We start from the raw sequence: 25,903 nt of genomic DNA on the forward strand, positions 1-25,903 counted from the left end.
AATCGTGGGCGTTTTTCTTGCAGCTCGGTTTTCAAACGGTCCAATAACGATGAATAATATGCACCTGTAATAGTTTCACCCTTTTCCAGATAGTCGATGAGGATTATTCCTTGCGAATCCCAAAAGACAGTCGCCATAATCTTTCCGGCCGAAGGAACGGTCTTCGCCTTTTTTGGCGCAGATTCCCCCTTGGTAACCCATTGTTTAGATTGTTCTTTGGTCTCAGCAGTGTAGTGATGTATCCATGTTTCATCCACAGTGACGAAACGACGCTTAAAGTCCTGCGGATTCTTCTGGAACAGCTGCAAACCGTCCTTGCAACACTTCACACGATTTCGTTTTTGGTCAAGCGTGAGCAATCGCGGCACCCATCTTGCGGATAGCTTTGTCATGTCCAAATGTTGATGCAAAATATTATGTACCCGTTCATTCGAGATGCCCACAGCACTAGCAATCTCACGCACCTTCACTCTTCTGTCATCCATCACCATATCATGGATTTTATCAATGATTTCTGGAGTAGTAACCTCAACAGGGCGTCCAGAACGTTCAGCGTCACTTGTGCCCATATGGCCACTCTGAAAATTTTGAAACCACTTATAAACTGTTCTAATCGAAGGTGCAGAGTCACCATAATGTTTATCAAGCTTCTCTTTAGTCTCCTGAGGCGTTTTGCCTTTCATAAAGTAGTGTTTAATCAACACACGAAATTCTTTTTCGTCCATTTTTTGAAAATCACTCGACTTCCTCGATTCAAACGAATGCCAAACACAAAGAAATAGACCGATCTGGCTGAAACTTGGTGTGTGTTCTTCCAAGAGATGCTACTAACTAAATATAACCTCGATACGCGCCAGTGGTGCTATCTCTCTGACTTTGCACGGACTTTTCAAACGACCCTCGTATCTTTCAAACGAAAGTGGTTAACTCTAGAAGTGAAAATAAATGTGTTAGAAGATTTTGCAAAAACCAAATCGAGCCATCGTCAACTTGCCGAAAGGTTTGTACAATTCTTATAATAATAGATGATAGTATGATGATAATTTTACCATAAATTACTATTGTTATGAATAAATGTGATGATTATTATAAAAACATTTATAAAAATTATTAATTAAGTCAATAATATGTAGCTTTTTGAATTTTTTTTTTGGATAATTAAGAAAAATTTGATGCATATCATACAGCTAAACAATTATGCAATTATGTACGTTTTTAAAATCTATTAATAATAAACAATTTTTAAACAGATGTTTGGAAAAAAACCCATATTTTTTCATTATGAAACTTGCCTACCTCCTTCTAACGACCTCCTCCAAACAGCACGCCATTTCGCTTTCCCCCGCAAGTGTCTGTTATTGAGAGGTTAAGTTACTATTTGGGTTCACTACATATTTGGAACTTTTTTTCGGGAGAATTAATGATTGAAGGGTCCTAAAAAGTGCCGCTTGTACACACCTACATACAAAGTTGTTTTAACTCTTAGGAATTCTGGGTTCCGGGTTCGAATCCAGCTGCTGACCCTTAAATTTTTCTCTTCCTTACAGCTTCTTACAGCTCACAATAGTACCAAATTCCAGAAAATATTAAGATTAAAAGGGATTATGTATCTTTTTATCAACAATTTACGTGAAATAATATTTCTACCTTGCTGATAAATAAATTAAAAATGTACTGAGGAAAAGAACCACTTTTATTAATTTAGTGAATAAAATAATTAATCTTGATTAGTTGCTATCAATGAAATAAAAGAAATCATTTTTACACATGAATAGGAGGAACATCAGTGTAAAGAGAAAGAGTTGGTAGAAATGTGGAGGTAATAACTCAAGTTGGCACAGCGAGCTTGGGCTGTCTATTGCCAAAATAATGGCGCTACTACACTCCGGGTGTAACTAAGTGTCCTTAAGCGGGATCTATTGGTGATCAAATAAAGCGAGAGAAAATGAAAAATGGATACTTATTTAGAAAAATCATTTCCTAGGAACTGAATAATTGAAAGTAATTAAAATAACTGCAGCGTTTATTTTGTAAAAAAATGGTATTGCCTCCATTTTGTTCTTTGAAAAATTATATTTTCAACTTAATCCACTAACGTGCTTAACACTTTTGATGAAGCCTTTACTTTTTTTCTGGATAAAACGTAAGATTTTCAATATATTTTAATAAAATACTTCATTATAGGAAGGGGATTAGCTATGCGGTTAGCATATTGGATTCCCACGCAGAGATCCTGGGTTCGAATCCAGCTGCTGTGATCCTTAGACTTTTCTCTTCCTAGGGAGCTTCTTACAGCTCACATGGTGATGTACAGAGTTGTCTGTATCGAGAGAAAACTGTCCAGAGGCCGGCAGTGCACTGAAAAAAGTTCCGGGCGCCAACAACCTCAGCTGTTGAGGTTATTAAATCTAAATGAAATTCTTTCATCGTAGGAGTACAGTAACCTTATTTTTATTAGGGAAAGGTGGGGGAATAGTACCCACTTAAGGGGAAATCGCTGTATTTCTTGATCTTTACCTTAATGCAACTGCCAATTAGAAAAGTATCATTTATTTTAACGCTGGGTGGTATATCAACATAATTAGTAATCCTGAAGTGTAATAAAAAAATTGATAACTAAAATAGTACGTTTGCGAGATATTCCCCCACATACGAGGTGTGTTCAAAAAATAAGGTGAATTTTCAAATTCCGCGAGTTACGTACATTCGAATTTCGATTTTTTTTTTTTTATGTTGGTACACTTGTCTCGAACATATTTTCAAAGTTGTAGCTATATAGCATGTTTAGTTTGTTTGTGAGAGGCATAAATAAGACAAGTGTTTTGCGAGTTCGGCGATTTTCTTCTGTCGAAAAAAATGGATCAACGAATTTGCATCAAATTTGATGTAAAAAATGGAATTAAGTGTTAAAAAACACTTGAAATGTTGACAGTGGCGTACGGTGAGAGTACACTGAGTCAAAAAAATGTTTACAAGTGGTACAAGCTTTTCACAGAAGGTCGAGAAGATGTGAATGACGACGCTCGCCCTGGACGCCCCAGCACATCAACAACCGATGAAAATGTTGAGAAAGTAAAGAAAATTGTTATGAAGAATCGTCGAATCACAATTAGAGAAGTTGCTGAGGATGTCGACATATCGGTTGGCACATGCCATGCAATTTTTTCGGAAATTTTGGGCATGAAGCGTGTGACAGCGAAGTTCGTTCCAAAATTGCTGAATTTTGATCTAAAAAAAAGTGTCGCATGAGCATCGCTCAGGAATTGTTGAATGACATTATCACGCCTCAGCCACCGTATTCACCAGATTTGGCGCCCTGCGACTTTTTCCTGTTCCCAAGATTGAAGAGACCCATGAAAGGACGGCGTTTTGCGACGATTGAGGAGATAAAAATCGAATCGCTTAAAGAGCTCAAGGACATACCAAAAAGTGCATATCAGAACTGTTTCGAGGATTGGAAAAAACGCTGGCACAAATGTATTATATCTGAGGGGGACTACTTTGAAGGAGACAAAATAAAAATCGATGAATAAATAAATATTTTTTGAGAAAAATGAAAATTCACCTTATTTTTTGAACACACCTCGTATAGTGTAATACCGCGCACCTGAAACTTCAAAAAGTTTGTTCATTATTAAGTATTTATATTTGTATTAACAGAAAAAAATTTAAAATCGGTTAGTTAAATTGCTTTGCCACTGTAATTATAGCTGATAAAATAAACAATATGAATATAAATCATTACATGTGTTTGAAAAACAAGTTGAAACCAAGGTAATTATTGAAAAATATCAAAATTTAACTTGCAGTTCGTGGGCTCATTCTTTAAATCACAGCTTATCAAGACGTATAAATAAAGGAAAACTCAAAAAAAGTCAGGAATACCGAGAAAGACTTCAAGAAGTTAAAAACTGAAGTGCTGACAATTTTCGCGATTAATGCGCGATATTACCCCGGATAGCGCCATTCCTAAAAGGAAACCATAGTAACTACCAAAATTTGCTTAAAATAGAAATACTTGGCTTGGAACTAAGAGCTATGATATTAAAACTGTCCGGTAGGACGGTTGTATAAGGGGGTTGATCGTCAAAAAAATGCACGAAAAAGGGTAACGCTGAAAAACGCCCAACTTTGACAATTTTTTTTCTCTGTTTCTATAAAAGATCAAATTCCCAAATTTTCTTTAAAATATAGGGAAAATCCTCCTTTGTAACTGTACTTTTTTTTTTGCAACAACCTAGATGTAATAGGTTTCGAGAAAGAAAAGTTGCCGAAAATGAACATAAACGGCTTTTTCAAAAAATGTTCTTGTTCTTCTTGTTACCTTTTTTTGTAAACAATCTACTAATAAAACTTAACCAGCTAATGAAAACGAAAAATATTTAAAGTCAGAGCTCACCGTGAAAAGAAGACGTACAAAAATCTATAATAAAACTTGACGAAACAATTTCATACAAACAGCGTCACAACACATGTGCCGATTATGTTGACGGGAGTTGAGTTGTTGTACCTCATTTTTTGACTCCTAGATAGCAGCACTATGTTTACACTATCTTCACACAAACTGTTTCCTCAAACCTCATCTGCGTGATATTACCCCCACCTTCCCCTAAATTAAAGGCAAATTTTGGAAGCTAGCCAACACTGTTTTTTTAGAAATAATTAGTTTTCACTTTAAATGAAATATTGTCTTTAAAAAAAATTGGTTAAATAAACCTATTAATTGTAATTTACTTGATGCAAAAATTTTGAATTAATTGCTACACAGTAAGTAGCTGAAACTACCAAAAAAATAAAATAAAAACATTTCTGCAATAAAAGTTGATATTAAAAAAAATAAAAAAACACATTTTGTAACAGAATTATAAAACATCTGGTTACTTTTATACCGTTAAGATGAAAATAAATGCACTTTATTATAGCCTTTTCATGGCCTGGCCAACTGTAGAATATGTAGCCTAGAGAGACAGTTTGCAATAAAATAGGGTGGCTTTGTTGATATGTTTTTTCTCCTCTACTAAGCGAACCTTTTATTACGTTTTATATATTACATCAAGAGCGGCTACTAGGAAAAATAGGGGGCCATGTTAGAAGAAAATATAGCACCTTATTGGGCAAGTTTTTCATTTCGCCGTTTGTACTAAAAGTAATACATTATCTTGTAGCTTTTATAAATATAAATCAATTGATTTGAACAATCACAAAACTTATAAATTCATATCAAAATTTTTAAACTAATGCCACATTTCTGAATGAAATTTACTATTTTTTAGCTTAAGATTAAAAAGAGTAAATAAAATAAGAGTAAATAAAATGGCTGAAACTAGCAATAAGTGCTCTTTCTCACGGACGAATCTTTGCCACACGTTTTAATATATTCAATAGGCAGTGGTATTTTGTACTGAAAAGTCAATTTAGTTTTGGAATGCTCTCTAAACATTCAGCTTTAAAGTGGCAAAACTTTAAATTATCTGCATTTAAAATATTATTAAATAATTTGTTCATGTAATTATTTATTTTTTTAAGGCCTGATAAAATAATGAAATTAAATGAGATTTGTTTAGAAAATTATTAAGCGGCCGGGGGGGGGGGGGGTCACTGACACCATTTTTAACCTAAAAGGTTGCTTAGCAACCGTTAAAAATATGATTTTATACGAGGTTAACATCAAAAGGTCTTCGAGTTTTGTTTTTTTCGTTACTTGCTAGCTATTCCCTTAATTACACTAAATGCAACTGTAAGAATTAAAATTAAATAATTATTTAGAGTTTATTTATTTTTTGTTCTACAGTCTAGGTTGCAGAAAGGTTGTTTCAATGTCAAGGAAAGAGGCAAGCAGGTCTTTTTTTTTTTACTTTAGCTCAAAATTTCAGACATAGTTTTAGATCCAGATATTAATCGCTGGAGTTAACAAGAAACACTGGAAGGATATGATCTAGTACTCCGAGAAGTTCAATGGTGAAATTATTCTTAAAAACGTAGGGCTTTAGGTATGAATAAATGAGGGAGGAGAAAAGCTAGCTCTTAAAAACGTAGAGCTTTGTGTATGAATAAATGAGTGAGGAGATAAGCTAGATTTTAAAAGCGTAGGGCTTTGTGTATGAATAAATGAGTGAGGAGATAAGCTAGATTTTAAAAACGTAGGGCTTTTTGTACGAATAAATGAGTGAGGAGATAAGCTAGATTTTAAAAACGTAGGGCTTTTTGTACGAATAAATGAGTGAGGAGATAAGCTAGCTCTTAAAAGCGTAGGGCTTTGTGTATGAATAAATGAGTGAGGAGATAAGCTAGATTTTAAAAACGTAGGGCTTTGTGTATGAATAAATGAGTGAGGAGATAAGCTAGATTTTAAAAAAGTAGGGCTTTGTGTATGAATAAGTGAGTGAGGGGATAAGCCAGCTCTTAAAAGCGTAGGGCTTCATGAATGAATAAATAAGTGAGGAGATAAGCTAGCTCTTAAAAGCGTAGGGCTTTGTGTATGATTAAATGAGTGAGGAGATAATCTAGGTTTTAAAGGAAAGAGTAGATTATATGAAGCACTTTGTGAGTGTTAAAACGTTCTATGTTTAACAAAAATAAAAAGAAATGCGATTATAAAACGGTAACAAAACTTATAAATACATTGTTACGCCAAATATTTTAGAAAAGGTTTCTCTAGGTATCCGTACACTGTTCTTTGAATAAATATGAAGGATACCTGACTGTGAAGTCAGTAACCTTGTAAAATCTACAGCAGTATTCTTAACAGTAACTAAATTTACTTTTTCAGCCATCTTTTAAAAGTATGATCACCGAACCATATTGTACTTATTACCATACTAATTATTATATTCATTAAAAATTAAATTTAAAAGAGGATACAACAAATAGGCTACAGTTAAAATAATCGAATCAATAAACCAAGTCAGTGCAGCGCACACAAATGTTTTGTAATAAACTGGAATAGTAGTAGTATATACTGATGAGGAGAAATGTTATATGCAAAGTGGGGGTAATATACTGGGCTGATGTTTTCAGTATGGCCAATACAATCATAATCTTTAAAACCCTTCCGCCGCCCTTTAAAACTACCTAATATATATTAATTCAACTTTACAGACTATGTATACATATATATTTTGTGTGTGTGTGTATGCGCGCGCGCGTGTGTGTTTTATGTGTTTTCGCTACAGCGCTTCCCCCTTCATGCTATTTACTATTTGCTGTGGGAGAAGTAAAAGCATATCTTTGCTTTAGCATTAACTTGAATAATATATCACCATAATAATTTATATATTTCAAAAACTTTTATTTTTAATCATGCACATTATTTTACATGATTCATACAGCCTTGGGAAAACTTTTCTAAATATTTTAACAAACTTTAAAAGAGTGTTTTTTGTTTTTCTTTTTATTTACAAATTTGCGAGGAAAACGGATAAATTTGTAATCAACAAAATTTTTAGCATTTTTAAATGCCAAAAAATTAGAGACGGATAATCTTCTTTAGACTGAATTCACCTTTAACACTGAATATTTCAGTAAAAAGAAAGTTAACGAACGGGATTAATCAATCAAATCAATTCCTAACCTTTTAATTTAAGGTGCGTAAAACATCTTAAGTTATGTCGCTGTAAGTTTAAGCGAATGGCGGTTTTTTGTTGCCTGTTTATGGTCTTGGATTACCCTAATCCTCCTCCACTTTATGCATTTTATTATGCATTCATTGTTTGATGATTGCTTTAGTTAGGAATTGTGCCACAAATAGGGATTCAGATCCCTAAGAATGTTTCGCAAGACCCAAAGCAGGCCTCAGCATTATTCTATAGCTACTAATTCTTGTTTGAATCTTTTAAACGTTTCCACGGCTTTAAACAGACTCTGGAGGGACGTATTCCTGATTATCCAATCGCGTGTTGTTTATACCCCTAATTAAGGAATAACACGTTATTTATTGCACAAGTATGGGAAGTTTTAGATTTTCATTCACCATATTTAAACCAACTTGAATGTAGTCGAAATTCTCTACACCAAATTGATGAATCAATCTCTGGGTTAAACTAACCCAGAAATAGCAATAACATGCGTGCTATGTTCGATAAGATGATCGATTTTGTCAAGTAATGACACAATAATGTTTTTAATAAGTGCTAATTAATAATCAAAACGTGAGCTATTTTCAATCTAAAAAGAAATTAATTCACACTGAAATAGATTTATAAAATGGCGGGGTGTAATTAAAACTTGAAGTAAAACTAAAATTGGAGCGCTATAAACAGTGTTGACGCTTCTAGGAAAAACAATTTTAACTAAATTTAAATTGTCCTCTAATTTCAAAACTACTCTTAACAAAGTTTTTAATTTTAAGTAAAATTGGATTCGTTAATATGAATAACATCAATAAATTTATACGGTAAACTTTAACATAAAAAAAATTCAAGAGATACACATTAGTGCATTTAAAGTCACAATGGATTGACCTAAATTGCCAATGTCTTTGTTCTGTACATTGTGATAATAAACCTTTAGGATCTAAGATATGGAAGTGAAAGATCCTTTTAAGCTCACTTGGATCATGTAACCGTTTCACAAAAACAAAATTTGGAAAGTTCAGTGCAAAACAAAATGCACTAAAGCGAAAGAAAACACAATCTAAATGAATAATAATATACAGAAATAAACTAATTATTTTCTTAAAGAAATAACAAATCTAAATATTATAGGATAAAATAACTAAATACCATGGGTTATTCCAAGTATCAAATAAAATGTCACAGAGGTAAACTCTCTTGGGCCGTTGTTATAATAACAATAATAACAGAGATTGATGAGGTAGGTTAAACTTGGCTGAGTTGAATATGATGTTTTCAGTGCGTGTAGTATTTATGGGTTAGAGCTGAACGAGGTGGAGGCCGAGTTTCAGCACTCCAATGCCACTTATGAGCCACCTCATCCGGCTTAAATAGCCCTCACTTTGAGGGGTTACATCATACCATAACTTTCCACTTTACGATAAAAGTATGAAAAACCACACAATCATACACTCACTTTTACTAGTTTATTGCTATTTATAGATTAATGTTTTTATAACAAGTTAATATTGTTTGTATAACTTGTAATTCAAGTTTTCATCATCTAAAACAGATATGGAACGGATTAGCTGTGCGACTAGCGTATTGGCTTCCCATGCGGAAGATCACTGGATCGAATCCAGCTACTGGGCCCTAAGATTTTTTTCTTTCAAAGAGCTTCTTACCAGTTCACTGTTACAATTGTCTGTAACGAGAGAACACTGTCTGGAGACAATTAGTGCACTGAAAAAAGCTTCGGGCGTCAATAACCTTAGTTCAGTGATTCTCAACCACTGTGCCGCGAAAGTATTGGAAGTGTGCCGCCAAATTTTAGAAATGCATACAATAAAAATGATATATTAAATGTAGAAGACAATATGAGAGTAGCATTATCATTTATATGACCAAATATAAACGAAATTATCAAAAAACATCAAGCTCAAATTTCTCATTAAAAGTATTCTCATTCTATTGTAATTAATCCCTTAATAAACATGTAGGTACTGTTGTTTTTGTGGTACATAATATATTATTTTATATTAAAACTAAACATTTAACTATTTTACACAGTGTATTATGGATAAGTAAAATACTTTTTTCTGCAACCACGTAGGAATGTTCTCATTACTCAATTAAAATCAGCTGTGTAATGCCCAACTTTACCTCACTAGTGGGGAAAATTCCCATTAGTGTCACTTTCCTCACTAGTGAGTGGAAAAACATGTGCTTCCTTGATATAAGAAGTTTTGTTATTAAATATTTTCTGTAAAACTTTAATAAGCTTATTTAACGTAACTAAATAATTAAAAAATGAATATTAAAAAAATAAAATAAAAATTGAAAGGAATATAGAAATAAAAATAATACTTTAATAAATAATTAGATATTTTTAATTATAACAGTTAAAAAGGTTATAGTGTTACCTTATAGAAATTTAAAATGGATTCTAGTGATTCCTGTTTAGTTTTTTTTTTTTTAGCTAATAATCCTAATGGTTGCAGAAAAAATATAATATTTAACTCGAGTGTAAAGTATTTTCCTCACACTCGGCAATTTGCACTTGCATTCGCCTCGCTTCGCTCGCTCGTGCGTGCAAACCCTGCCTCGTGTGAGGAAAAGTACTACTTTCCGCACTTGTTAAATAAATAACTATTAAACTAACCTTATTGTGCACCGCCAAATTTTTGAATCTGTTAAAAGTGTGCCGCGACAAAAAAAAAAAGATATCTATTTTGCCTTCCATTGCACATAATCTTGAGCACTCCATGCAAGTCTGCATCTCCCAAGATATTCTAGGATCAGTTGAGGAGAAAAAATTTTCTCCATACATGCTGGGATAGTTCCCCAGTCTTAAAAACCTTCTGAAGGATTTTTCTTTAAATTTTTGGTAAAAATAACAGTGGTAACAACATTTCTTAAGAATCAACTCCTTAAGTTATTGAAATGACCACCAGAATATCCGAGACGGATCTGGATTATCCCTGAATAATCTGATGAGTATAAAAAGAGAGACCCAGTGGATGTGAGTCCAAATATTTGTAGAGTTATTTTGAAATTTATGGCGATGTAATGAATTATAGCAAAGTAATACGAAAAGTAATCAATTACAAAAAAAAATATAGCTCCCAAATTCACCAATAAATACTCCAGATACATATATACAAAATAAAGATTAATGGACAAACAGAGATTTCATTATTGATTACATATCAAATCTAACTTTATGGACAAAAGAGAAATCATATTTTAAGATAAAATAAGATTTTTATAACAGCTTCTTCTCTTATATAAAAATAAACAAATAAAAAAAATAATATTAAATGTCGTTTAAAAAACATATTCCCTTATTCTTTTACGTTCCATGTTCAATAAAATTGAATACAAGTCACGAACCCTGTTATCTGTCAAATACAATTTTCTAGTTATTATTTTATTCAGAAGGCACTGGCAACGTTTAGAGCCTTTTTCAATTTGTGAGTGATAAATCAAAATTTTTACATATTGTTTGGTCGTTCACTTCCTTTATCTTCCCCCTTCTCCTTCTTTCTTTGTAGCAATAAGTTTATTAAATACTTTTTACTTTATATTTATTTAAAAAGGTAAAGGTTTAATCAAGAAACTTGATTTAGAAAAAAAATAGGGTAGTTGCTGATCGAATTAAATGGCTAACATTTAATGGAGTTCCCCAGTGAGATTTACAGTCAAATTTTGATGGGCAACAACCTGATTTGTACGGGAAGCCTACCTTAATTGTGACTTCCTGTTTAGCATCTTCTATAAAAAATTAAATTAGCAAATCCGGAAACTACTTGCACTAAAGACGAAATCTTCGGCTTTCTTCCCAACAATGTGGAAGTCCTTATTGCATTTAACCTATCTAGTTCACATTATCTTTCACTATTTCTTTTTTAATTTAAATCAATTTTATTGGTGCAGATTTTGAAAAATAGATTTTTCTAAAATTACCAATCAGTTCGGGCATAGAGGGAGCTTTTTTTTGAAGCTCAGATATCATTAATGCGGAGGTTATTCTCTGATTATAGTCAGGTGAATGCAATAGCAGCTGTTGCCACTGCTAGCTTGATTGCATGGTTTTTTGAAAGGCCTAAGTATTATTATTTCATCTTGCATGGAGTTTTGTTAGCATTAGCTTTTGCCATAGCAATTTTGTTTTGGAAGGAGGAATTAATTGACTAAAATATTTCTGTAAATGAGATTTTTTTATCGGCAAAGCTATGGGCAATCTTTTTTTGAAAAGTTTCTAGCTTTTTCTAGTTTGGGAGGTGAGGAGATGTGCACGTTATAACCTGCTTAGAATGGATTGTACCCAAACAGAAGAATGGGCAATATAAGCCTGCTTTCTTTCCCTAGTATTTTTTTTTTAAATTAAATTAAAAAAGAAGAAGCTTAAAACATGATTTGGAAGTTTTAAAACTTTCTGACAAAGTTTAAGCATCAAAAACTAATTCTAAACAGAATACCAAGTTAAAAATATTTTATAAAATAATAGCAAAATATAAAAAGCAAATGTAAACTAAAAGCTAAACATAAATATGTATTATATTTTTCATACTAAATCAATTTAAAAGCTTTATATTACTCAGACACAATTCCAATCACCTGACAACGATGTAAAGTTTGTTGACAATAGGAGAGTATGGTATTTGAGGAGTGTTGATAGGAGTAGAGGGCAGGGCTAACTGGGTTTTATATACATACATATATACAAGAGAATATAAGGGGGAAGAGGATATAATGTTTTTAGAATGAATAATAGCAGCTTGTACTATCCAAATATTTTCCTTTTAAATTTAATATAAATTGAAAGTGGGTTATTTTATGAGCGTACAGGGCAGCCAACTTTTCAGCTAAATTTGTAACTTTTCCTCCTTTATTTTGTATATTAAAAAAAACAACATTTATTCACTCGGTTTATTATTCTAGTACAGTAAGAGTGGATAACAAATATTATATAATTCCCACAATTCCACAACTTTGAGAAGATTTATTCATAGAATGTAAATTATTACATTGTTATTAAAATTCCATTTTAGTATTATAAGCAACTTTAGGAGGAATAAATTTAATTATTGGAATACTAAGAATTTCCATACACAATTCTATCTTTAAAATGGAAGAATTATTACTGGAAATTTGTACTGTATAGTCTTAAAATTCAAGACATTTATAATTTCTTTTTTAGATGAGAAAATTTATAATCTTTTTTAAATTCATCTTCAATCTGAAAAGAAATTAAGAAATATGTTTCATGAGAATACCATCGTGAACATGTTTCGTTAAAATTTTAACGAAGAGATTTTCAAAACTAGGTTTACAATTTACTTAAAAACAGAATATATTCCATTACCTATTGCTTTGGGAATAGTAAGTAAAATTTTCTTAACCTTATTGTCTTTAAAACTAAGATCATGATGTTTTTCTTAAAGAGACCACACATCTAACATCCATATAAAAACCTTCTTTTTTTTTTAAACACAGGAAACTTCAAAAAAGTGAATATGTAGTAAAAACTCCAAATATAAAATTAAGGAATGATGAGAGAAAACAGAACAGTTACTTCTGCTAGTAACTTAATGTTAAAGTTGTTATTGTTTTCTTCTGCTATATTTAGATTTTAAAAACAAGATACTATGTTTGTAAATCCGGCTTGTTCACATGACTGCTTACAACCACAAGAAATTAAAACAAAAACATACATCTAATAATTTAAATTCAATTAAATAAAGTACACAGTACATACATATTACTACTGTTGAAATCTGAGTAAATTCAAGAGTGAATTTGTTACAGTCCAATGTTTACATAAACATGAAACAAACTGGAAGTAAATATTTATCCAAACTGACTGTAATGTGGAACGACAACCTCTCTCGGACTATGTTTGTTACAATATGGGCATTTACATCAAGTTGTCTGTCCTTTTATCCGATTTGCATACATACCTCAAGTCATGGAGATCTCTTATACTTATAAATACTATTCTAAAGTTATTACTTTTGTCTTCTAAATAAACATTTATTTACATTAATAAAATGGAGGCAATATTTCTTTTAAAATGAGATCATTGTTTTTATTCAATACTTATTCAACTGAGACAATTCTGTTTTTGTATTATTATTTAGATTAGACGAATGTAAGATAATATGTTTTTTAGAACATGAGTTCTTAATTCATCTGAACAACCAACTTTATAACCAATAATTAATAATTATGTTTAGTAATTATTATTATATTGCATGTAGGGTTAGGGATTAACTAAGTGGTTAGCGAATACTGGTTTTCAACGCGGAGATCCCAGGTTCGAATCTAGCTGCTAGCCCTTAGATTTTTCTCTTCCAAATATCTTCTTACAAATCCGGTGATGGACAGTGTTGTCTGTAACGAGAGAAAATTGTCTGGAGGACGGCAGTGTACAAAAAAGTACCATAACCTTTCAAAGAACCTCTTAGAGAACTAGCCTAAAACCATTTATTTATTTATTTTAAGAAAAATGATAAACGATTTGAATTAATTTGTACTTCTGTTCAAGTATAATTATAATTAATACAATATTATAAGTTCATTAAATACTTTTGTCCTCATTTTTTAAAATATCTACAATGGTAGAAATGGTAGACAAATATCTGTTCTTTATAGTAAATAAACAGAGACCTAACAGTTGAATATCGTACAGCAAACTATTCAACAGATGCCATTAATCTGTCTGCCATTAAGGAGAGTTAGGTATTATGATGGAATACATAATTATGGCGCAAAGTGGATCGTTTAAGATTAGGTAATTAAGAGTTGACTACGATCAAAGCGTACGTGCGTATTAATCACGTTTAATATGGTTATATATTCATTACTACTATAATTTATTAGTATTAATATTATAGTACAATCTAATTAATATCTGTAACTAATAAACTACCGGAACCTTACTCTTAATTTTCTAAGAAATTATAACTTTTAAGTTTCAATATGGTTATATATTCATTACTACTATAATTTATCAGTATTAATATTTTAGTATTATCTAATTAATATCTGTAACTAACAAACTACCGGAAACTTACTCTTAATTTTCTAAGCAATTATAACTTTTAAGTTCCATTAATAATTTTCTATATTTTTAGATTCTAATTTGTAAAACTTTTTTTTTGTAGTGTTAAAATAGGAAAACTACGAAAAAGAAAACCTGAAAGTTGGATAGATTTTTATGGCCAAATATATTACCTTCATGTATTCAATAACACGCTCTAACAGTTAGTTCCCTTTAAATAAGACTTTGATACAGACAAATACATTATTATCTGACATTTCCATTATATTTATTATTATTCTTTTTGCTCTCAGATTCTTTTTAATAATAATAACTGGTAAAAACTTTATTGTTGGATTTCCATCGCTGGGGATCACCTAAATATTTGATTGCTTTCAAAAATTGATCTCAACATATAGGAAACTTTTAGAATGGGTCTTTACTCGCTGATTATTGATATACCAACAAGAGAATTAGAATCAGATGTTTGGTTTTTGTAAATGTAATTCTGTAATTTTTTTAAATGATTCTAGGCGAATAAATAGTTGAAAAAGTGAAATTTGGATCTTTATTTACGCATTGTAAATCTTATAAGTTTTACACCTTCGCTGACGACACTGCCATTCTCTCCACACACTCTGACCCTATCCTCGCAGTACGCTCACTACAGTCCCACCTTCACTCAATAGAACCTTGGTTAGAAAACTTGCGTATAAAAATTAACCCAACTAAGTCTAAATATATAGTCTTCCCACTCAAACGTCAAACTCCACTACCTGTCTTCTTACATCATACACGTAACCCACCAGCCGACCATGTGCGGTACCTTGGAATGGTACCTAGACAAGAGACTTACCTGGAACCCCCATACGAGACTTAAACGTACCGAACTAAACAAACGATACAAACTTCTAGCCAGGCTACTCGACAAACGCTCAAAACTCTCACTGCAGAACAAACGACGACTCTATACAGCTCTTCTCACACCAATATGGACTTACGGACTCGAACTTTACGGAACAGCTAAAAAATCCAACATCAATAGACTGCATACACTCCAATCCAAAATACTCCGCCGCATAGTAGATGCTCCATTCTATGTTAGCAACCACACAATACACATAGATCTCCAAATTCCACTCATCACCGAACTTGCCGAAATCCGATATAAAAATTTTCACCAAAAACTCTCACTTCATCCCAACCCTTTAGCTGCAAACTTGTCTTCAACTACGCTACCCTCCAATCCTCGAAGACGGCTGAGGCGTCGTTGGCCCCGTGACCAACTGGGTGACTAATGGCGGCCATCTCTGGATGACAGTCATTCACGTTTGCCACGCTATTTATTTATACACTTATCGCATTTACTTATTGTACCCTACTGTGGGTACAGGTGTAAATTACATTAAAAGGATAAATAAAAATAAAAAAAAGTTTTAAATAGGTGATGAAACCGCTCTTTATGCTTAACTCTTTTGAGGAATATAAAAAGCATTTTTAGACGAATGCTACGTACATTGTGTTGCAATAAGCATACGAAATTTAAAGAGAATCGTTACGAGAATATTCAAAAAAATAGTAAAAATCGATTCGAAAAGGTAGTATTTCCAATACGCTGATTTAGTCAACATACTTAATACTTTGTTTTGGATTTGCACACCGGAAATTGGCATTAAATAACTTTTTCTGACTAAAGGGACCTCAAAAGATAATTTCAGTAAAAACCTAAAATCAATAAACTGCTCAACTTGTTTGTAGAGAAGACAGAAAGTAAAAAAATTAGTTTATTAAATTACAATAATAAATTTGTAAAGTTTGATGGGAAACTATGTAATTGATATAAAGAAAGTAGAAAGTAGAAAGAAAGAAAGCAGAAGAAAAACATTAAAAGAAATGTAATTAAGAGAGAGAGATGAAAAAAAAAATAAAAGAAACGGGAAGTTGTTGGCAGTTCGGTGAAGAGGTAATAAAGTCAGAAAATAAGAAGTCCCGGAAGCAGAGAGGGTGAGCTAGCACGAGAGAGAACAAAACTTGTGACGCATTAATAATTTATATTCGAGCCACTAAAACGAACCACTATTTCTGTCAGAAGAATACTGCCCTACCTTTTCAATTATTTCATGCATCCAACTGGAATAGGGGAAAAAAATAAACTTTTCTACTTGAATTTAATTTAATTTTGGTCAACATGAGAATAGTGGACACAAATTACAAATATTTCCAACATTGCGGTTGTAAATGGTACTATTATAGTTTTATTGATTAAAGATGGAGGTAAAGAGTTCCAAAATAAAGAGGAATGAATTTTTACAAGTTGAATGAAGAAATGTAGTAAGTAAATTTGGATGATAATAACTGTTTATAATAATAATAATATAAAAGATTATTATTAAAACTGTCCGGTAGGACAGTTGCATAAGGGTTGATCGTTCAAAAATGCGCGAAAAAGCGTAACGTTGAAAAACACCTAACTTTGATAATTTTTTTCTCTTTTTCTACAAAAGATAAAATTCTCAAATTTTCTTTATAATGTAGGGCAAATCCTCCTTTATAACTGTAATTTTTTTGTCAAAACCCAGATTTAATATATTACGAGAAAAAAGTTGCCGAAAATGAGCAAAAACGGCATTTTCAGAAATTGTTGTTGTTCTTGTTACCTTTTTTGTAAACAACGTAGCGACTAAAAGCGTGGGCTGATTTTCATGAATGAGGTGTCATTTGATTGGGAATTTTGTATAGATGTGCCTTTTGGGGGTCTTGACACTGTACATCGAATGGGAGAGGTGTTAGCCCCATTTAAGTTAGGCCTCATCCAAAGTTATGAATTACTAATAACTCAGTAAATCTCAGCTTGATTTGGATAAAATTTGGCAGGATGAAAGGGTTATGGCTCCCCCTACATAACATTCTGCGTTCTGCTCTTACACCTATTAATTTTTATAATAGAGTTTATAATAGATTTTTCTAAAACGTAATTGGTTCTTAAACATAGAAACCATTGAAATTTGTTTTTCATAATATTAACAGAAAAATAAATGCATTTAAAAAAAAACTAAATGTAACCATTCAGGGTTATACAAGGAAATCAATACCAAATATAAACATAAATATAAATAAACATTTACAATGGAAAATGTATTCATATTATTTAAATAAAAACATATAAGATAAAAGTAAATACAAATAACATTTACTGAACCGTAATAGTCAGTTTTAATAATATTGTCTTGCGTGCACGAATCGAGCGTTAGTATGACCGCATGGCGCGTGCGTTGTGAAGTGATCCCCCCCAGGGTGGGAAAGACTGACTATACTTCTTCTTCCTTCATAAGCACACTCCAAAGCAGAACCCATCTTCTGCCTATAATGCTTTTGATCCCCTATCTATGCCGGAAGTGTCAGATTGCATGCTTCTTAACTGGGCGAATATACTATCAATTGTTCGCGCCAGATTGAAAATTGCCTCTTTTATGGTTACTTTGAGCACTATTATATGTATCTAGAAGGCTGTGTTTTATTCACACAGAGAGAAAATTTATTGGTAATGAATTGAATAGCTACATAGTGTTTATTCACTTCCTATTTTATTATTTTGTATTATAATAAAATTTGAATGATCAAGAACTAACCCAGGAAATACCTACATATTTATTAAATAAATGAAAGAATAATGGCCAAATCCAGTCTTAATTTATTTTAGCCAAACTTTCGACCTAGGGACGGACTAGGTCAATTTTTAGCCTAATCATACATCATTTGCAAGATTAGAGATTTCTATAAATTGCAAGTCTTCCTGGTAATAAGTAGAAATAATTAATTTAAGAAAAATGGATTATAATTAATTCTGTTTAGATTGTTTATAAATCCAATAATTCAATTAAACAACACGTTGGTTATTACATGCCTGAAGGTGTTATACAAGTGCATAAACGATAACTGATAGGCTTGTAAATGTTTAAAGTCATAAGCATTATTGGGATACACATTGTGGTTGGTGGGAGTATATATATCGCGCAGAATAACACAGTACACATTGTGTAACTTTGTGTATGTCTACGTGCGTTGGGGTGAGCGAGCCTACAATGCGCATGCTCACTGTACCACTCTCTTCGGTGTAGATCGTCTGTGTGTTCGTTCGTTTGTGAGAGAAATTCCTCTAACAATTTCCTACAGTTGTTACAAAGCTTGCTTTATATTATTACCTTTCTAGTAAATCATTCGGTCTGAATTACATGTTTAATACATCCCTTAAAGGCTGAATAATATATCTCTTAATTAAATTATATTTATTCTCTAGCATTATTACATCCGCTTAGGTTAACAGGGACTGATGTAAGTCAGAGAGGAGATGTGTAATTAAAACAAATCATTTCTTATTTTGAGTAACTTAAAATTATAAGCAAGAGCCCGTGTTCTTGAATATCTTTTACATAAACAAGGGATTAGGCTAGCTGCAATGAACATTCCTTAGGATAATATCGCTTTATCAAAAAGGAAACGAAAGATTTTTTTTTTATGAATCAGAAGGAATTTGAAAAGTGAAAAACAAAGCACTGGGAATGGAATATCAGGAGCGGTGGGGATGGACTAAATAAAAGGAGCACTAGGAATGGAATATCAGGAGCGGTGGGGATGGACTAAATAAAAGGAGCACTAGGAATGGAATATCAGGAGCGGTGGGGATAGATTTTTCTTTCATTCCAGTCGAAACACACCGAACTTAATCGTCTCCCATAACCTAATTAAGTTAGATTATACCAATTACAATGTTATGTTATCACACTTTTTATGGAGGGAACATTGCTTTTAAATTATGTTCTTTTGGCACTTAAGAAATTACTAAGAATTTTATTAATATTGTGAGATCCTTCCAATTATTCCAAAGCCTCCCAGATCGCCATCAGCACACCCGTAAAATACCTAAGTGTTCTCAGATAGTTTATAAAATTTTTCCAAATTTGGTCATAAAACCATAAAAGTGCACAATATAAAATTGTTAGGAGTTGCAATAGGTGACATATGTTGTTCGAATTTTGCAACGAGATTTTTATAATTTCATGCTGCCCCCTTCACCCCTAACAACAATGTCACCCCTAATCGTCACCCTTCACAATCTACATTACAATAGGGCAAGTTCCATTCTCACAATAAATGCGTTTCTATCTTTAAAAACAAGCATAAGAAAGAACCGTATTATAATCAAGCATTGTTACATCCATTTCTTAGTGAGCAATGAAAATTAAAGCGGGAAACACAATTTCAATTCTAATTAAGATGAAGATTGGGAACATTAATTATGTAGCCGCTGGTATTATATTCTCTCTCCCTCACTGAGAGCGGAGAGAAGTGCTCCATAGAACAGACTCCATTATTCTCCTGTCTTTATTTGTTCGCGAATTCCTTAAAATAATTTAAATGTTTTAAAGTTCAATTAGTTTAATTCTGCCACAAAATACATTCTGTCCTTATGTTATTGCGGATCAGGTTGCCAAAAAATAGCTACATAAGTGAGAGGCATAAACAAGCAGCATTGGAATATATGCGGAAACGAGTTCCTATATGTCTCCAAGCTAAAGTTTCTCCGTTCATTTCCGTGAACTTGAACTTGAAGTAAAAAGGACTAAAATATTTAGAGGAGATATGTTACCAAAATCTGGAATACCAACTATAAAATTTAGGCCGATGGGGGGGGGCAGGCCTCTTGGGAGACCGTCGAGCACCTAGAAGATCATGCACTCCGAACCCCGTAATGAAGATCTGGCGGCACTTTTGCGGGACATCCTCCTATGGGCCAATGAAGCAATTGGGATGCAGAGATAGCGTCTTAAATTTTGTATCAATAATTATAACAATGTTATGGCAACAAAATAAATAATAAAACTAGATAAGAAAGTATATTTCGCAGGTAGCTAGTTGATTTCGAAGTTACCCCTGCAAAACTCCCGTTCCAATGGTATTACGGTACGAATGGTAGGTTTTTCTGCTGAGTACGTAGTCTGTCTCTGGCAATAACCATACTTTTGCCCTGAAGGTGAAGAAGAACTACAGAAATACGAAGTCTTACTATACTATACGAATAGTGGAGTGACTGGCGGTTTTGTTGAAGCCATCGTGCTGTGATGAATGCGGGTTGCTCCCAATATACTGGGCACTGAACTGGACCGCATTCTTGCAGCTAACTTAATGTGAAGGATCTGGCACTGTTTATGATCGTTACGAAGAAATCGCCCTGGTAGTCTTTAAGACTATAGAGTAACGCCGTCAGGATGGTTTTCTGGTCTTACTTAATCACTCTGCGGCGTCCTAAAAAATACGATAGGTAATGCTTCCCAATCACGACTCGTACTGTGTCTACGACATATAAATGAAAGTGTACTTCTTTAGGCGAAGAAGCCATCTTTCAACCATGCGGCTGGATTACAGGGGCTACCCTTGGAGCTTCTTACAGCCGGTGATGGACACTGTTGTCTGTAACGAGAGAACATTGTCCAGAGGCCTTTCCTTCTGGCTCCTATTATATCATCGAGAAATTGCAACAGATGCGATTAACAATTCCTGCCTTGTCTGTGATGCGCCCAATCGAAAGGCACCAAAGCTTTACCCAGAGTTGCCGCCACAATAACAACAAAAAAAAAAAGAAAAAATAATTATCAAAGTAAAAGATATATTATAAAAATAAAAGGTATATTTATCAAAGCAAAAGCCCTCTAACAAAAGAAACTTAATGGCAGGCTGAGAAAGACGAATGTTTTCACATTGAATAATAGAATGATCCCGGCCAACTAAATCCCCAATCTAAACCCCCATAATGACTTGACAGTTCTTTAAAAGCAATAATCGTATATTTTGGTAGAGCTGATTGGATTAAATACTTTCGTGTAAATGAAACTACATCAGTTTATCTTTAATTAGTGTTATATTTCTTGTTATAGTAAGAAAATTTCTTTTTAATTTTAATCTATAATCTCCTAATTAGTTATTTCTTTAAATATTTAAAATAAATGAGTTAATAATTTAATTAAACGGGCAATAAATTTGAACAGACTGTAATAATTAATTCATTTCTAGACATGCGCAGTAAATTAAATTACCCAATATATTTGGGTTTATGTTAATAGCTAGCGCAGGAGGAAACTTACATCGATCAAACATCTGTCACAGCCATTTATATCAAGACTACAAGTAGAACTATCTACAATATTCACCTAAATTACAAATCTGTGTTGACATTATCTAAATTGATTTTAATATTTATTGCGCTCTTTAATTTAGTTCGTTCATTTTCTAATTAAACAAACATAATTTTATTAGCTATGCTAAAACTATAAAATTAACTAATAATTACAAATTAAATTAAATTATTAAATAAATTATAAAATTAGCTAATAAAATTTGTAAACCTGAAGGTATTGCTGTATTTTTTTTGTTTGATATAGGGCGTATCAACATCTGAGCTTATTAGCACCCGGAGGTTTTTTCAGTGCACTGCCGGCCTCCAGACAATGTTCTCTCGTTACAGACAACACTGTCCGTCTGGAAAGCTCCAAGGAAGATAGAAAATCTAATGGCCAGCAGCCTGGATTCGGACCTGGGTCCTCCGCGTGGAGAATCCAATACGCTAACCGCATAGCTAAATCTCTTCTCTAGATATTTTAATTATCAAAACCAAGAGAAAGATTTGGAAGTAATTAAAATTGTTTAGGTCTGTCAGAAAACAGTAGAGATCTGGCCGGTAATCTCTCTCTATGTTGAGTTCCATTGTCCTAATTGCTAAATTTCCACATGCCGTAAATCCACTCGCAACAAACTCGTCCAATTTGAAAATTCAAAAAAAATCTTGTAATGTTCCTATTCAAAGGTTTAATGACTTTTCTTTTACGACCACGGATATAATGGAGGTTTTTGCCAGATAGGATTTTGGAAATCCTAAATTTAATAAATAAAATACAGTAAAAATTATTGTTTTGTTTAGACTACCTCTAACAATCTCTGTGCTTGGGCAGAAATCAGATTACTCTGATCACAGGCCTATTCACAGGGCATTGTAGGTTCAAGAAGCACCTGCACAAGATAGGGCTTATCAGCTCGGAACCGTTGTGCAGATTGTGTCAAGAAGAGGAGGAAACGGCCTCTCACTTGTTGCGCTATGAAACCTTTGGAACTTTCGAGGCCAAAGGAGACAGTAGCGCTAAAAGAACTAGTAGGGGAAGTCCTCAAACTCCTTAGTAGAGGAGGTTTCTTCAACTAGATCCAATGTGGAAGGCACAGTAAACCTCTTTTGGCTGCGGTGCCGTGGGGTATAGGTTCCCCGTCCTGCTTAGTTAATCTTTAATCTTGACTTACTAAATGTAGTAATTTTTCATCAACTTGCACGAAGCCGTCTCCAAGGCACTGAGGAATTCGTGGAAAAGAGGAGTCTTGCAGACCGGATCTAGAGGATGTACCGAATGTACCCTTACGATGTTCTCTGCTAAGAGATTCGCTCTTGGGTGTTTAGACCCCCCCCCCCACAACAGGAAGGCGGAAGAAAAACGTTGGGAAGGATAGGAAGCAAACGAATTCCAAAGGATCTATCCAATCGTTACTCTCCTCAGAATGCTATCGGACACCATTACTTGGCAAAGCGATGATTCCTTTGTAGGGCTTGGGTACCAAATAGGACTTCGTTGACATGTAATGACTTCATAAAATGGGATAATTCCTGGTAAAAACACCTTATCAAAATGTTTGGCACGATCGCAACACTTTCCCTCTAACTAGAGAGAATAGAAAACCAAAAGAAAATAGATCTTTTTACACAGAAAGAAAAGTAAATTACATGTAAATATTTTTTTCCAAACAATTAGATAATTTGGCTTAATTTACACGTTTATTCAACAGTTACGAAGAAGAAGGACTAGTGGCTTCGCATGACGTAACAAGGTACAAATCACCGACCCACGAACATACACAAAAGGAGAGCGGACTGTTCAAGTAAGCAAGGTAAGTACACTGACCCACAATACTGGGACCTTGAACTTGGCAACTGTCCGTGTGGAGGAGGAATTAGCAGTGGGGGGATTGCCTTTCTTCACTGATATCGCTGAACGGGGTGGAGCGCCAAGACACGAGGCGCTTACTCCAGTTGTTCTGAGTAGTGATGGGCAGAACGAGTCCGCGTTTGGAGTCGTTGGATTTGAATCGGTTCCAGGGTTGGAATCGATTCCAACAACTCGTTCACTGATTCCAGTCTGTACTTACCCTATGCATTAGTACAAATGTCACGCATTGTAATTAAATAAATCATTAAAAGTTAGCTTTTCCAGTTAATAACAAAACTATATTTCTTTAACACACATTAAGTAGTTCCCTAATTTCCAATTGATCTGATAAATATAAAATTAACAACGTAACCAAATATTAACAAAAATAGGCTAGTCAAATATAAAAATTAAAGCAACTGCAGTTTTGTCGTTATCTAGCTTGACCACCGGAGTTAACTTGATTCAAGAAGAAAAACGCAAATGGGTAGGAAATTATTCCCATAAAAAAAAATTATAACCCTTCAAACAAAATGATAATTACTCATAAAGAAAGAAATATTTATTTACTATGAATTAATATCAAGCTTTTAAAATAGCTTATTATTTTACAAAAAGAAAAAGCTGTGTGCCAAATCTTTAACTTAGCGGCTGGACGCTCTTTCTCTTATCTTCATTGGCGAAAGTTAAATCGTGTACATGTCATGACGACGATCAAAGTAATACTGAGCTAAAAAATAGTATTACCTAACTGGTTTACTTACTGCTGTATCCCTCCCACTCTATCACCTATTTCACAAACATTCGTCGATTGGAAGTAGGTTTTAGTTAAATATTTGTTTCATTTGAAAACAAAAAACATTATAACGCTTTCTCAAGATGTTTTTAAGTTTTAAAAATTTGTTTTTGTCCATTACTCTTGTAAAATACGAAGAATTTCAAATAAAATATAATGCACAAACACAAATGATCTAGAATGCAGGTGGAGTCAGTCGTCGTTGTCATGGTGATGGAACCGTTTAACGACTCCGGTTCCAGCTCCAGCATTTTCTATTGGCTAGATTCAGTGAACGAAAAAATGGAACGAGTCCGGTTTCAAAAGGATTTAAATCACTCCGGATTTGACTCCACCAATTCCAGTGGATTTAACCAATGAAATTGCTGTTGTTGGGCCGGAGTCGTTAAACGGTTCCATCACCATGACAACGACGACTGACTCCACCTGCACTCAAGATCATTCTGTGTTTGTATATTATATTTTATTCGAAATTCTTCGTATATTATAAGAGTAATGGACAAAAACAAATTTTTAAAAATTAAAAACATCTTGAGAAAGCGTTATAATGTTTTTTGTTTTCAAATGAAACGAATATTAAACTACAACCCATTTCCAATCGACGAATGTTTGTGAAGTAGGTGATAGAGTGGGAGGGATACAGCAGTAAGTAATCCAGTTAGGTAATACTATTTTTTAGCTCAGTATTACTTTGATCGTCGTCATGACATGTACACGATTTAACTTTCGCCAATGAAGATAAAAGAAAGAGCGTCCAGCCGCTAAGTTAAAGATTTGGCACACAGTATTTTCTATATGTAAAATAAAATATTAAATAATAAGTAAAGTAACTACAGCATTGCTTTTTAATTAATGAGATGGGTGTGCCTGGTGTTTCTTTGCAAGGTTCGCTATATTGGGTACGAAATTATTTTTCCTTCGACTCCCTGTCCTAGATCGACCCCTACTTTTGTTTAGAAATTAACAAAATAATAAAATGAATATTATTTTAGAATTGATATTCTAAAAAAACCTTCGAACTTATTTTATTCTTCAAGCATCAGTATTTAAGCTCGCCAGGTTTTGTATTTTGGTGTGGATTCCTCTTACAAGTTGGAATGTGTCAGTGAACTTCTACATAGTAGCCTTAAGTCAGTTTTATTTTAGTGTAAACGACTACAGTATTAATTATTTTCATTTTAATTTGCCTCAATTTTTTGGGGCGGGGCGGAATCACTTTTTTTTAAAATAGGGATTTGAATCAACTCGTTCCACCATCGGATTCGTTCCAGTGGAACGAGTCCGCTCTAATAGCCCATCACTAGTTCTGAGCAGTCTTCCAACAACTGTCTGTCATCCTGATAAGTGATTTCTCTGACGTTCTCTATACTTATTACAGCCACTTTAAAGTTCTAATTCCATTTAAGTGGTTTGTGTAAATGTCCCTAACTTAGTAACTTCATCTTACAAGCTACTGGGTTCATTGTTTATACTTTTCCGACTTGTTACTAAA

General features: G+C 33.2%; 1 protein-coding gene across 6 annotated transcripts in view; it reads right to left on the reverse strand.

The window, feature by feature from the left end:
* LOC141460113 (AT-rich interactive domain-containing protein 5B-like) overlaps positions 1 to 25,903 on the reverse strand; it is a 207,283-nt gene that overhangs the window by 41,449 nt on the left and 139,931 nt on the right. The window contains exon 1 of one of the 6 annotated variants that reach the window (XM_074139791.1): positions 4,400 to 4,692. The exons of the other annotated variants lie outside the window; for them this stretch is intronic. The gene's annotated coding sequence lies outside the window, so the exon portion shown is untranslated. Of the gene's footprint in view, positions 1 to 4,399; positions 4,693 to 25,903 lie in introns of those variants that run through there. 6 annotated transcript variants of the gene reach the window in all.

The sequence above is a fragment of the Rhodnius prolixus genome, unplaced genomic scaffold (genome assembly GCF_049639745.1).
Source record: "Rhodnius prolixus isolate KJV_2025 unplaced genomic scaffold, Rpr scaffold_6, whole genome shotgun sequence".
NCBI classification, from domain to species: domain Eukaryota; kingdom Metazoa; phylum Arthropoda; class Insecta; order Hemiptera; family Reduviidae; genus Rhodnius; species Rhodnius prolixus.